The 15004-nt window shown below is 42.4% G+C and overlaps 1 protein-coding gene and 1 pseudogene across 2 annotated transcripts in view; both read right to left on the bottom strand.

Annotated features, from left to right (window-relative positions):
• Nucleotides 1–15004, bottom strand: part of ESRRG (estrogen related receptor gamma) — a 509743-nt gene that overhangs the window by 278036 nt on the left and 216703 nt on the right. The gene's annotated exons all lie outside the window — the stretch shown is intronic.
• LOC136637453 (5S ribosomal RNA) lies at nt 11617–11733 on the bottom strand (annotated as a pseudogene).

Below are 15004 nucleotides of genomic sequence, written 5' to 3'. Positions count from 1 at the left end.
CACACCATAAGTGGCTGCTATCTGTCTGGTCCTGCACCACTCCATGCCTGCCTTGGCATTCCAGGGCACTCCAAGATTCTGCAAATGTGTCATTGGGGCTTCCTCAGCCTTGTTGTAGGAGCATAAAGGGCTCCAAAGAAGAAAACTTTAAGAACCAGTGCTCTAATCATTCTCACCGTACCCTTACCATGTGTATTTTTGTGCATGTGCTGACAAAGGGGAGAGCCATTTTCCAAAAGGATTTGAATCAATTCCCCTCACCATGCACATCCCAGAGTCACGTGTACTCTGCCAGTGTATAACTTCATGCTAACAGCCAATATAAATAACACAGGTTCTCTGAGGCTATACAAATGAGAACAGCTGGATGATCAGTTAGCCAGAAAGGTCCATTGGAATGTTGGATTTGGACTGTGAGGTGGATTTAAAGTGGCCTTGAGCAAGCTGATCTGAAACTAGATATTATCTACCTCATACAGTTATAAGGATGAATCAGATAAAGCTTGGAAGTCAATTTGCGCACTGAAAGTGTCTGTCCATATATTATATATAAAAATAGTAGAGAAGTTATTGGCTCTGTGTGGTTACACTCCGGAAAGCAGCATGGCAATGACTCATGACTGCAATCCTGAAATAGCAGTTTGGCATGAATATTCCTTTCACAACATTCAGAAAGTGCCAGCAGGGAAAAAAGGGAAGGAAGTGGTTTAGGCCAGAAAAATGGTCTCTCTTTGATGGCATGATGATATGGATATTGTGATTAAACACACTGAAACAACTGAGAACAATAGGCGGCAGAAACGAGGCATTGTGAGAAATGTGCAAAGCAGTTAAATAGGTGAAAACTTTAGAAAAATGTAAGCTCCAACCATCCAATAGTGGAAACAGATATGGTACCATTACTATAACTCAAGATCTCCAGTTGAAAAGAACTCTTACATGTATGTGGTGGAGTTTCTTTATATACTAACAGCCAGACTCTAATGGGCCATTCGCCAGTGGAAGTGACATGCCACCAATCAGAGGTGTAACGCACTGCCCCAACGCCCAGGGCAGTGATGTCATAATGTCACAAGATGTTGTGCTGTCACTTCCAGGTTCTCTCTGGAGGAGGGAGTGCTCGCTGTGGTGACTTCACACCCTTCATTCCTTCTCCTGTGGTGGTTCCCCTTGAAGAGATCCTTATTTAGGAGCTTTAATTAGGAATTAGGAGAGGATTAAGGAGAAACCCCAGAGGAAAATTTTTAAAAAAAATATTACAAAAGCTTTGCGCAAACACAAAAGTTTCATTTTTCAACCTCAATGTAAATGATTCCATATGTCTATTGTTCTGAATCCCAGACCATTCTTTGTAATTCACTGGTCAGAGACAAATCGGTTTGTCAAATTTGAGACCATTTTCCCTTTAGGAAAACCCTTTAGGAAAACTATAGAAGAGTTATAAGGAATTATGATTCATAATTCATATCCTTCAACTAGGAAGGATAAACAATTATAGTATAGTTCCAGGTTATCTATCTAGATAAAAGATCTATATAAAATATTATAAGCATAGATACAATCGCTTTGTAGGGCTTGATAGAATCTTTATCTCTGTAGCACTATGAAAAATACTGCAAGTCCTCTCATAAAGACAGTTTCCATGATAGAGGAAACTGACTTTGAATCCAGTCAGCTGTACATTTCAAAAATATACTTTGGAGTGATGAAAATCATTCATATATATTCATATATTCTTTTGCAGTGGTTTGCAAACCTTTTAGTATCAGGACCCACTTTTTAAAATGACACTATCAGGACCCACCTAGCTTTACAAGTAAAAAATTAAAATACAGGTGCAGCCTATTTATCCACTGATTTTTTATCTGCGGATTTGTCTCAATGAGAATGGGGTGGGGGAACCGAAAGCCACACACACCTTTGCCTCCTTTGCCCTGCACTGGCGTCTCGCTCCATTTCCAGGCAGCCCAAAACATTGCAAAAAGGCTCTGCCTTCCCCAGGCAGGGAAATAGCCCTGGAGCCCTGGAAGAGGTTACCCTTGCAAAGGAACAGTAACACTGGAGCCCCTGAGCCAGCAAAGAGGCTGAAGAAGGGAAGGGGGGGGGAAAATCTCTGTAGCCAGAACACGTGCAGCAAGGTGAAGGTGAAGGTGCAGCTCTCTCTCTCTCTCTCTCTCTCACACACACACACACACACACACACAGGGGCAGGTGTGGTAGCAACAGAGGGGATTGCTTTAAAAAACCCAGGGAGTGTTTGCCAAATTCCCCCCCTCTGAGATGGTGCAGGCAATCACCGACACAAGCAACCCCCCTCCCCCCAAGGTGCAGGCTATCACCAACACAAGCAAGCCTTCCCACCAAGCAAAGCATGAGATTTAGCCTACAATCCTCTCCACACTTTCCTGGGAGTAAGCCCCATTGACTATAATGGGGCTTACTTCTGAGTAGAAATGCATAAAGATCAGCATCCCATGTGAAAGAAGCAGCTGGCAACGGGGAGGGCTGAGTACAGAGGGGAGGGGATTGATAACAGCTGCCTTAGTTTCCTTCCATTCGGAAGTGTCAGGCTGTAGTGTATTTGCGTAACTCTATGGAATTTAGCACAACTCGTTTTTTGTTAATTGTGCCGAGTCACAAAATGGAACTAATGCGGATAAATAGGCTCCACCTGTAAAACCTTTCACCAGCTGTCCAAACCTCGGTTTTTATCCTTTTTTACTACGTTGGAGGGGACCACTTTCTTGAGCTTTGGTTGAGTTCCACATTTGAATTCCACATTTGAATTTGAGTTCCACATTATTGAATTGGGACCATTCTGGTGACCATGCATTCCGTTTTGCCTGGCCTTCGATAAAAGTTGAGGCACAGTTGTCTACTCGTAAATAAACAAGTGTGTGCTGCTCTGTTTCAGTTTCCATGGGGCTCAACACATTTTCTTTACCTTGTCAGTTTCGCAACCCACCAAAAATTGTTGCGACCCACTGGTGGGCCCCAACTCACTGTTTGGAAAGCACTGTTCTATTGCATTTATTGCACTTTTCAGAGCGCAATATTCTATTGCACTTTTAGAGTTCTATAGCACTTTTCAGAGCGCGATACCATAGTCTTCCAAGACTGAAGGATGCCAATGAGATTGCATTTATCTAGCTCAACTTTACTGATGAGCAAGCTTCCTCAGCTCATCTGGTAAATATCATTTTTTTCTCAGGGAACTCATCTCCCTCTCACTCAGATTGTCAAGAGTTCATATAAAGTTGGCACAGCCACAGAAGCTGTTTGCCAGTCCTTCCAGCAGTCCTCCCCACCGCTCCATTTGCAACACTTACCCTTGCAAAGGGTTTAGCACTGGTGAGGATTTGCAGCACTAGGTGAGTCTTACCCTATAAGCTGGGAAAAACTGGAAACTTCATGTTTTCAGGCTCTGGCAGCACTAGATGTTCCACATGAACACCCAAGTCTCAGCGAAGATTGCTGCTGCCGTTCCCTCAAGCGATTCCCTGACATTAGGCTTGTTTCCCTTTGCAAGGATAAATTTTGAGAAAGGTAAAATTCACCTCCCTATTTTAAAAGGGCTGCCTGGCCCTTTGTTGATTTTCAAAAAGAGCCAACTGCACACTGATCTGCTTCATTCTCTTTTAAGTACTAAAAAGGGAGCCTTGGTTTTAAAGTGATAAACTGATCTGAGGAACAGAGGAGGTGGCTAATCAGTGCTAACCAACCAGCAGTAAACTCTTCTTCTACAGTAAAGTTTCAAAATTTTCTTCTTTTTAATTTAAGAGATTAATGTGGGAAAAGGGTATGCTTAGATTTAATCATATTTCACTAGGGATCCATTGTTACATCTGATTTTACTGTAAGTGTGGGAGTTTAAGATCTTGTATCCTTCATCCACAGAAATATAAAGGAGAAAAAACCCACAGGGTTGGAAAGACTGATATCATGATGCTTCATTCAAATGTCTGGGATTCTCCACATTGGAATGCAAACAAAATAAATCCCACCTGAATCATCAGTGACATGAGAACGATGAAACTGAACACATTTCCAACAGATGACGGTATTCCCAATAACAATTACAATATATCAAAATAAGAAACAACTGGCAAATATTCCACCAAATTGAATATTCATAAACTTTTTTCTTGTGAAAAAGACTGGTAGTACAATTTGGCTGCAATTATAATCTCATACAAGTTACCTAGAGACAAGGAAGGCAGACCTGGAAAGCTGAATGGGAAGCAGATTCAGAAAGTAAGGCAGCTGGGAGCAAGGAACCCTGAAGCAAGGCAACAGAAGGAAAGAGGAATAGAAAAGAACTGAATGGAAAAGAGGAGGCCTGATGAACAGGATTAGGAGGACAAGAAGCATCAATTCTTTGGAAAATAGCCAAAGAAAAACTGTTAACAAATATTGTGTGGAGCCCCATATAGCTAATGGCCTTGAAAAGAGCAGAGGTGGACTAAGCAGGAAAAAAAAAAGTGACCGAAAAATGAGAGAAGGGCCTAGTTCATCCCACTTTGTACCCCCTGGTCAAAGGAACCTGAGAGGACTCATGGGCAGAGGTGTTTGTTATTTACCTTACTCAGAAGTAAGCCCATTGTGTTCAGTAAGACTTAGAGCCCAATCCAATGTGTGTCTACTCAGAAGTAAGTCCCACTGGAGTCAATGGGCTTACTCCCAGGAAAGTGTGGATAGGATTGGGCTGTTAGGCTGTAAACTCACTGGAAAGAAACACCTCTACTCACGGGAATGGGTTGGGGTTGCACCCTGACCTTCTTCCACAAGGCAAATTAGGAAAGTCAGAGCTAACCGGCTACCTCTGCCTGCAAGGAGCTCTCACCCCCTGCCTCTTGCTGGTCTGCCTGCCACTATCTCTGCTCATCACTGGTTGGTGGTGAGGCCCTTCTGGCCTGCTGCTTGACCTGTGCCATGCCTCCTTCAGGCCCTGCTCCTCCTCCTCTCAAATTGCCTGACTTTGTCTTCCTATCACCATGGCAATGGGGATAGCCAGCATGCTCCAAGTGCACTGCCAGTTGGCCACTGTGCAGTCTCATTCCATCACACCAGGGGCAGGGTAGGATGATGAGCTAAGCAGTTGGCCAGGAGGCCGTCACGGCTTGTCATGATCAAGGCTGTGCGTCCCCTGACGTACTGGTACCAATACAACATTTGAACTATAAGGTGCTTCTAAAATGTTCTAAATTGGAAATGATTCTAAAAGATTAACAAGAATCTGTCCATTGAAGTAGTTAGAAACCATGCCTAACAGCTCTCCGGTAACACTTGGAAGACTAAAAGTAAAAAAATTCCCTCTGCTTATCTTTGCACCGTCAATAACAACAGCCAATTTCATAAGCCACTTTTCTCTAAGAAAAGGGCACACACATTCCTTCTGTTGCAAAACAGCATACCTAAAGCTAGAACTAATCAGAAACAAACGCAGCAGAATCAATGTTGATTATGTAAGGGTAAGATCATCATTCAAAGATGCCTTGCTCATTTTGATGTATTAACTTCAGCAACACTTGCATATTTTGTCATGCAAATGACTCTACAGAAATTACACTGAGGACAAGAGGGAGAAAAGAAAGTGTAGCTAACCCAGCTAATGCAAGATAAAAGGGTTCTTATGTTAGCCCTGCACAAACAGAGGTAGCCAGGTTTCATCTGCTAGTCCAGCTGATCTGTATGAGTTCAAGGTCTCATTTACACAGAAGTCTAAACGCAGACACAGGGGATCCTTATGCCTCATCTGCAGCTTCTGTTTTCTCAAGGAACAAATGTGATCTCTGGCAGAAGTTACTATTACTGAAGATGGAAAATGGGGCAGGCCCTTGTTTATTTAACTGCTCTTTGCAAGTAGCCAAAGCAAACCCTTTACGTCTGAGCTGCAGGAAGCAGGTAAAATGCTTGTTGCCTTGAGTCTGCACTTTTCAGGTGCCTGCAGTGCCTAATAAGGGCAGTGCCAAAGCAAATCTCTTGCCCATCTTGCCCAGCTCAGAGCTGGAGGGGAAAAGCAGGGAACTTCTTTGGCTATGATGCTGCTGAGGCAATCTGAACACAACAACAAGGACAATCCTTCTCCACTCCAGCTTCAAAACTGGAAGGAAGCTCAGGGTTAATCATGCGTGCCATGATAAGACATGGTAAGCAAAAGTTTGAATTCTGGTTTTAAGTTACCTTACCATTTGGTAAACACCCATCTAACTATCCACTGTGCATTCCAAGATGTTGACAAAATATTCCTTTTTGTTTAAACTTTAAGCTCAGAAACTTGAATAATGCTCTGCCAACAATGCTATACTAGTCCTAGTTCTTTTTCCCCCCCTCTCTGCCTTTGTTCTTTTATAATATTCTCAGATCCAGTTTACACAGTGCTTCTCATCTGCAGTCCTCTCCCTGTGTAGATGATGGCATAGAAAAGGCACACAGACCCTGTTCACAGTCATTTTTGCCATTGCAGCTGCATTGTAAAAATGGCCTAAGCGTTCAAACTGTGTGTTGAAAGTGTAAGTTACATTTCCAAAATTATTCTGTCAATCCCCTGACAATTTAGGGTTTTTTGTTGTTGTTTTTTTTCAAATCTGACGTTTCTCAACTCTGTTTAGCTAGCAGAGTCTCGTCAATATCTCATTCAGGTGTAGCACAGAAAAGTTGAGCTACCCTGGGCTAACAGCCAACCTTGCCTGTGACTGACGCTCACTTAACTGAGCAAAGAGTTGCTCTGCTCCAAGGAGGAACTTGACTACACAAGAACCAGTAGTGACAGCAAGGGTGTAGGCTTGAATTCTAACAACGCCATTTCCAGCTTGTGCTCAGGCAAGTGGAACCAGCACTTTAACTGAATGCTAAAAGGCTTCAATCGTGTGCTTTATCCCAATTTACTTCCTGTATCACACCAGGACATTTAAGTAAAAGCAGCAGGGCAGGTGCAATGCTCATTCTGGTGTAATTTTAAAGCAATTACAATTAATTTTTCAATTGTATAAATTCTTGACAGTTAATTTACACAAAAAAGTGTGTAATCTGACAAAACCAACAACTGCTTTTTAAAGAAAAAGCATAATTTATTTGTTTAATTTTGCAACGTAAATGTGCAAATGAGTTTAAATTGTTTTTTCAACTAAAAGCTAGAGTTTTAGCTACTCCATATCAGCCATATTTCAGGGACACTGAATTTTCACTTGAGTTTCACTAAATAGGACTGTAATCTCTATATTATCACATAAACAAAAGACATAAAGGATGCATTTTTAAAGTATTCAGAATCATGATGGATCAGAAGCAAAAAAAGATTATTATTATTATGTCTCAATAGGAGATTTTGCATTTATCTAATGATTGTGCATTCAAGGACATGTGTAACATTTACATTTACAGATCAATTGTGTATGTCACAGTAGCAAGTAAGAACTTAGGGTGGGATATGACAATCACACCAGAGTTACCAGCATGCTACATTGACATTGGTAAACTATTTACTATTGGTAAACTATTGGTAAACGTTTACTATTGGTAAACATTGGTAAACATTGCTGGACTATCGGCTTGCGCTGAATGGGGTTTCACTCCCCCTGAAGGAGCAGGTCCACAGCTTGGGGGTCCACCTGGACTCACAGCTGCTCCTGGATTCCCAGGTGGTGGCTGTGGCTAGGGAGGCCTTTGCTCAGCTTCAGCTGGTGCGCCAGCTGCGGCCGTACTTGGATCGTGCAGACCTGGCCATGGTGATCCATGCCTCGGTGACATCGAGGTTAGATTACTGTAACGTGCTCTATGTGGGGCTGCCCTTGAAGACAGTTCGGAAACTATAACTAGTGCAGGATGCAGCGGCCTGTGTAGTTACTGGAGGTAGGCGGTTCAACTCTGTCAGTCCACTTCTCCAGCGGCTGCATTGGCTGCCCATTTGTTTCCGGGCCCAATTCAAGGTGCTGGCTTTGACCTTTAAAGCCCTATACTGCTCTGGGCCAGGGTATCTTAGAGATCGCCTGCTCCTGTACAATTCGGCTTGTCCCCTTAGGTCATCAGAGAAGGCCTTTTTGCAAGTGCCGCCGCCTAGGGAGGTACGTGGGGCGGCTGCAAGAAATAGGGCCTTCTCAGTAGTGGCACCAACGCTGTGGAACTGCCTTCCCCTTAACTTAAGAATGGCTCCCTCTCTTGAGACTTTTCGGCGAGGCCTGAAGACCCTTCTGTTTAAACAAGCCTTCTGAGTTATCGGCCTTTTAAACATCTTTTTAACATCTTTTAATATTTTTTACAGGCCTGATTCTTTTATGATTTGCTGCTGCTCTATGATCTTTTTACCTGACTTTTTATCTGACTGCTGTTTTTTATGATATGTGTTAATATGTTTTTTATTTGTTTTAAATTATGTTTTTAATCTGTTTTAACTTGTTGTAAGCCACCTTGAGTCCCTTCGGGGAGAAAGGTGGGGTAAAAATAAAATTGTTGTTGTTGTTGTTGTTATTAAAGGAACACCTCTGAATTTCCTTCCTTCTGAATTGTGTCCTGGTTCTAATTTACCTCATCCTAGTCATGAAGAGGCACCAATGTCTTTTGCTTCATGCCATTCTTCTGGTATGGATTTCTGAAGATGATAACTGGGGCACATGCACAATTTGTGCTGTAAATGTGCTGTATGATATGTGCTGTAAACATTTTTGCCCTGAAAAGGAGATATGTGCATGAGTATTTACGCACATCAAAACTCTGCATATGTAGGGCAGAGGAAGAGAATACATATAACTAGTACAGTGGTAAATTTAAAGCTCCCTAAATGTCCTTGAAATTTCACATGAAAATGTCATAAAACTATGCACAAGAAGCCCTTGTTTCTGAAAACTATTCATCAGAACTTCCAATGAGCTCAATTAACAATCTTTCCAGTTTAATCAGAAAGTGAACATATTTCAAGTTCTTGTCAAGTCTCCACAGTCATGCAGCCAACCACAGCTACTTTCATCAACCCTACCACCAATTACCACCCTAGTCAAGTCTCCAAATACAAACCAAATCGCTTCTCCAAGTACGCTCCAAGTGTGGCCAAAGGTCTAGGAACTGGAGTATGAAATTCAAACCCCACCGTAGGTAATCAATATTGGGCCCAATTCTATTCAACTTTCCAGCTGATGCAGCTGTGCCAACGGGGGATGTTCTGCATCAAGTGGTTGGGGGGGGCAGTCACATTTGTTCCCTTACCTGGGAGCTGCATTGCAGCTCCATTTGTGCTGGAAATGGGATAAGATTGGGCCCATTGACACGTAAACATTAAGGAGCTTAACATATTATGGACTAAACCCTGCCTTGAACAATTTAATTTAAAAATTTGATTAAAACAGTGCAACACATCAAGTGCAAAAGAAATCAAAGATTCTAAATAGTACAACAATAATTTTAATATCACTTAATTTACAGCCCAATCCTGAGCTGCCCGGGTGCAGGGCTGCAGTGGCAATGAAAATGGCTGCCACTGCATCCTGCACACCCAAGGCAGCCACAGCTGGTCACATCTGTGAGGAATGCAGGGGGCGATTCAGGGGTTTGACGCCTGCAGTGAGGCAAATACGTGGATACCAAATCCACAGATAAAGAGGCCCCACCTGTATATGAAGTTTATGAGTTAGGGAAACACATACATGCTGCTTAAGATCACTCAGGTCACTGGCATTATAGACACACACACCCCTGCATATTTTCCTCTCTCTGGATATTTTGCACCTGGTTCTTATTACTGAACGCCAGTGGATTAAAAATAACACATCAAGTCACTGTTAACGCCCAGCTTCCCGCCAGGCTCAATTCTAAGAACTCTGTTTTCCGACTCTACTTTGTGCAAGCAAGTAGAACCGTCACATGCATTGCATGCTAAAGGCCGCAGCCTTTGTCTTTTCCAAGTTCTGTCTATTTCAGAGGCTAACATGCTGCAATTAGTCTAATTAATGTGAAACAATGAGCTGTGTTACCACTTATCAAATTGATTGTTCCCCTATCAAAACAAAACAGGCTGGCTTTTTGATGTAATTTCAAGAGATGATTTGAAATGTCATGTTGCTGCAAGCCAATTACCTTATGACTGGAGTCACGGTCAACAGAATACATAATTAGCAGGAGTTTGGGAAGGCTGCTTACTGCTAGTATGCTAATTAACTGTCTTTTGTCATAAAACAAAAAGGTTGTAGCTCGGGTTGTGAAAAAGGTCTTTTTTATTTACATTTCTTTGTGCTTATCAATGTGAGGCATGACAATGCAAAAGAATGGAAAATTTTAATTCCGCTACTTCAAATTAATACTGAGCTGCAAGGTCAGGCGTAATGTGGGACTACAATAACATTCAAACTCTGTTTCATGCAACACTCAGGTTGCATATAATAACAGACACAGGGGAAAATTAAGCACAAAGCAAATCTCATTCCCAAGAGTCATTGAGACTCACCTAATGAATCACAACATTAAACCAATATCATACCCTTTTCCTCCCAAATTAGAAACTGTCTCAATGTACCAAGGGCTACCCTGCCAGCTCCAAATTGCGGCTGCAATTTTAACTGCTTTTCTGAAACAAAAAAAGGTGGTATCTCACTCCTGAATGCACTTACATGGAAATACATCTCCTTGAGCAAATCTCCTATGGACACTTCTTGTGCTGTTTTTGATGTCCAAGACTTCTGACCTGCTCCAGACTGGCCTCTGCAATGTTGTGACAAAGATATACATCTCAGGACCAAGGACTCCTCCCTGAATTTGACTCAACATGAGATACAATTTTCCTCCTAGCTAACATTTTACCTTCACAAAAGATGCCTGTGTTTGCCACAATAAATGAAGAACTGTACATTTATTGCAAAGGTCCCTAGAAGTGGATTCAGACAAGACAACCAAGACCCATGATCAGATATCCTTTCCCAGTTCATTTAAAAATGCCCACAGATACCAGAATCTCTGAACTGGATTACACCTGCAGCACTGGAGGTGAGAGTGTCAAACTTTCCCTTCCTCCATATCATTTTCTCAATCTAAATCATTCCCCAAAGTGCTATTTGCCCCATTAGGGAAACACACACAGTCATAAGGAAGAGAGATGAAAATCTCATTGGTCTATATACTTTTGTAACATCCAGGCTTGATTGCTGTGATATGCTCTATAGTAACCTATGGGGTTGCCCTTGAATACAACTTGGAGGCTTCAGCTAGTACAAAATATAACTATGCATCTCCTAATGATTACTGGAAGACAGGAGCTTATATTGCCTACGTGATATCATTTATCTGGACTGTATGCATTCAGGCATAATTCAAGGTGCTGATGTTAGCCCTTCATAGCTTGGGCCCCCAAAACATAGTAATGGGTGAATGACCCATCACTCACATTAAATGGACTCAGAAATAAATTGAGCTACTCCCCCACCCCCGCAACACTGAGAAATAACTTGACTTATCTCCATGCCCCTAACTGCTCACTTCAGGCCCATAGCTGCTATTGCCTGAGGGTCCAATCCTATCCAATTTTCCAGCACTGGTGCTGCCGCAATGCAGCGCCAAGGTAAGGGGATGAATTTTCCCTGTACTCAAAATGCCATACTTGGTTGGCCTTCTTCAGTCTCGAAAGACTATGGTATAAGCCTACAGCACCCAGTATTCCCAGGTGGTCTCCCATCCAAGTACTAACCAGGCCTGACCTTGCTTAGCTTCCGAGATCAGACGAGATCAGGCATGTACAGGGTAACAGTTGCTGCCATACTTGTTCACTAGGAAAATACATTAATCTGCCACACACACCCCATGCATCCCAGTTGCAATACGGTAGATCCACACTTTACAGTGGGTTCACAATGCAATGAAATCACTTTACGATGGACTCTCTATGCAAAACAAGGCTCACTATAGGACAGGTCATTCACTGTAGCACTGTCATTCACTGGAGCTTATGAATGTCACCAGCAGAATTTCATGGGTGATAGATAAGTCAATCATGGGCTGCAGCCATTCAGTAGTGTCTCAGGGCCCAATCCTATCCAATTTTCCAGTGCTGGAGCAACTGTGCCAATGGGGCATCACAAGTGCATCTTGTGGTGGGGCAACAGTCACAGAGACCCCCTTGAGGTATGGGAACATTTGTTCTCTACTATAAAGTACATATCTTCCTCTTAAAAATAAAAAGTAGAGACGAGTATTGTAATGAAATGATGCTTCTTGCTGCAAAGCTATTTGTCAATGAACAAAATGGAGTCTGTCACCAGGTTTGGGTCATGGCTACCACTAATTCAGGGCTAGAATTTTTCCCCCATCATCTGGAAACATCCTACATTTTTATTGTAAATTATTAAACCCATAACTAACATGAAAACACTGATTTCTTCTGCTGCTGTCATTTACTAGAATCAATATCATCCTTCCTGTCTTTATTCAGCAGAGAAAACAAAACTAATCCCAATTTCTAAAGAGCCAGCTAATAAAGGAGTCAAGGGATCATTAGTCTAATTAACTCATTCCTGTTTTCAGTTTACATTTCATTATGCCATTACACTCTCTGAAATGTCAATTTTTATATTCCATGAAAAACTATTTAACATATAGACATTAAATTAAACAAATCATAACACATATATATAACAGATAATCAATGTTACTTCCAATTTAAGCAAATTATCTTCAGGAAAATTATAAATTTAAGCAAACCTTACTTAATTCAAAACTTATTGCATAAATATTTGTATTGTGATTTTGTTATATTCATTCTCATTCTCATAGCTTTTACAAAGGTTTGGGGATGGCTGTGGTTCAATGGTACAGCATATGCTTTGCATGCAGAAGATCCAAGCCTCAACCCCCAATATGGTAGGGAAAATTTTTGTCTGAAACCTTAAAGAGATGCTGCCAGATAGTGCTGAAAATATTAAGCTAGGTGGACCAATGGTCTCACTCAGTAGAAGGCAGCCTATGATCCTTGTAGTCTATTGAATAATTGTTATCAGAGAAAGTAAGCATGCTTTTAAGTACCTTCTTTTTACCATTGTGGCACCCAGCACTTCTCAACACTACTCAACAGTGGTAGCACAAAGATGCAGTTGATCAGCTGGGATGCAGGACACCAGCCAATGTCATCACTGTGTGGTGCCTGCTTCCAGCTGGCCTCGATTGTGGCTGAGTACAATCAGTTAGGGAGCTGGAGCCATAGCTTGAGGCAGCCCTTAAAAACAGGAGACAGATCAGAGGAGAGGTGGGCAGAGAAGAGAACCAAACAGGAGAGGCGCACACTAATGGAACAAGGAGGGCATAGAAGAGAGAGGAGGAGAGCAGGGAAGAGGAAAGAGGAAGGCAGGAGGATTGGAGGAAGCAAGTTAGCAAGTGAGAAATGTGGAAACTGTGGAGGAGAATGTCAAGTAGCTGGAGAAGAGGAAAGTGGCCAGAACTGGGCCCATGAGGGGAGAGACCTGCAGACCCAGGCAAGAGGGGCTAGCCATGAGCTGTAGGACTGAGGAGAGACTTAGGATAAATCCATGGAAGGTCCTGAGTCATTGCCAAAACCTGATCCCAGAGAGGATGGAGGTCAGCAACCCCCCAGGCACCACCAAAGGGGGATCACAGTGGCCCTCATGCCAAGGGGTGGGCAGGGGGATGGATTCCCCCCCCCAACCAAGTCTGATCCTCAGTCAGGGGGGAAGCATCCATCAGCTGGTTGCCTGAGCTCTCAACTACCTGTGCAAGCCCTTCCATGGGCTATTCATCCAAAAGAGGTGTCAACCCGATTAGAGGGACAACACTCTCTGGCAGGGTACTCTGGCAGGGGAGACCCTGCCTTTTTCAGTTCTGTGTGCTGGAAGCAATAAAACCCTGGTGAATTGACACTGAATTCAGGCTGTTTCTTGGCTGTGTGCCAACTTCTACGCTTTGTAGAACCCCCCACAAGGTAAAGCTGGCCCCCTGGGAGAAGGACAGGGAGTTGACAACCAGGAACTAAAACATGAAGAAGTCCAGGAAGCTCACATCTATTGGAAAGAGTCTTCATTAACTTCTGCCACTGTAATTGGTATCACATTCTTTATGGAAGGTCCCTGCATATAAAATATCTTCTACATGGATGTGATTCTAAGAATTACAGAAATCACACTTTTCTCATTGACTTTCAGTTTCCAAAGAATGGTAAATGTGTGAACTCCAAAAAGTCTTATGTTCCGCCACTCATATGGCCAGATTCTTCTAATATTGTCACATATCAATGCTTTTTAAAATTTATTTTTGTCTTATTGAAAAATAAATGTATTGGTTCATTTCCGAGACTCAAGTTGTACATTACTTCAGGCTTAGATTGATGTATAGAAAAGTTTGTTTAATGCTTTGAGTATTAGTAATAGCTTACCAGGCAAGTCACAAACAGCACAGTCTCCAGAGATATGCAAATTGCCATCAATTGAGCATTCGAAACGTGAATACCCACCAGAACAGAAGAAGTTAAAAGAAACACAGGGCCCAATCCTATCCAACATTCCAGCACTGATGCAGGCATGCCAATAGGGCATGCACTGCATCCTACAGTGGGAGGGCAGTCGTGGAATCCTCCTCAAGGTACGGAAACATTTGTTGCCAAACTTGGAACTGCATTGCAGCTGTATTAGCACTAGAAAACTGGATAGGATTGGGCCTTCAGACAGCCATATATTTCTGGACAACATATTTCTGGGTAAATGGTAATGTGCAGGGCAAATTGAAGCTTGTTTTCCATTCTAGATAAGGATCTGTGTAAGGTGAAATTTGTTCCCTGGGTGAACTGTGAGATAGTCCATCACAGAACTATGGTGGAAGCGGCATGTGAACCCAAACCAAGATTTCACTTTTGGCATGGCTAGTGGTGCCCCTTAAATTGTGCCATCCTATCTAGTTAGCACAAGCAGTAGAAGCTACCCTGGTATGCACCGTATGCAAGAATTGTGGGGGAAAGTGACACTTTTCTGTTTGCCATTGTTGACTGTGTCAGCAAAGGTCTATCTAAAAAGGTTTAATTATTATC

The sequence above is a fragment of the Tiliqua scincoides genome, chromosome 1, assembly GCF_035046505.1.
Source record: "Tiliqua scincoides isolate rTilSci1 chromosome 1, rTilSci1.hap2, whole genome shotgun sequence".
NCBI lineage: Eukaryota > Metazoa > Chordata > Lepidosauria > Squamata > Scincidae > Tiliqua > Tiliqua scincoides.
The sequence above is the reverse complement of the archived record's forward strand: the minus strand, read 5'-3'. Positions and strand labels throughout refer to the sequence as shown.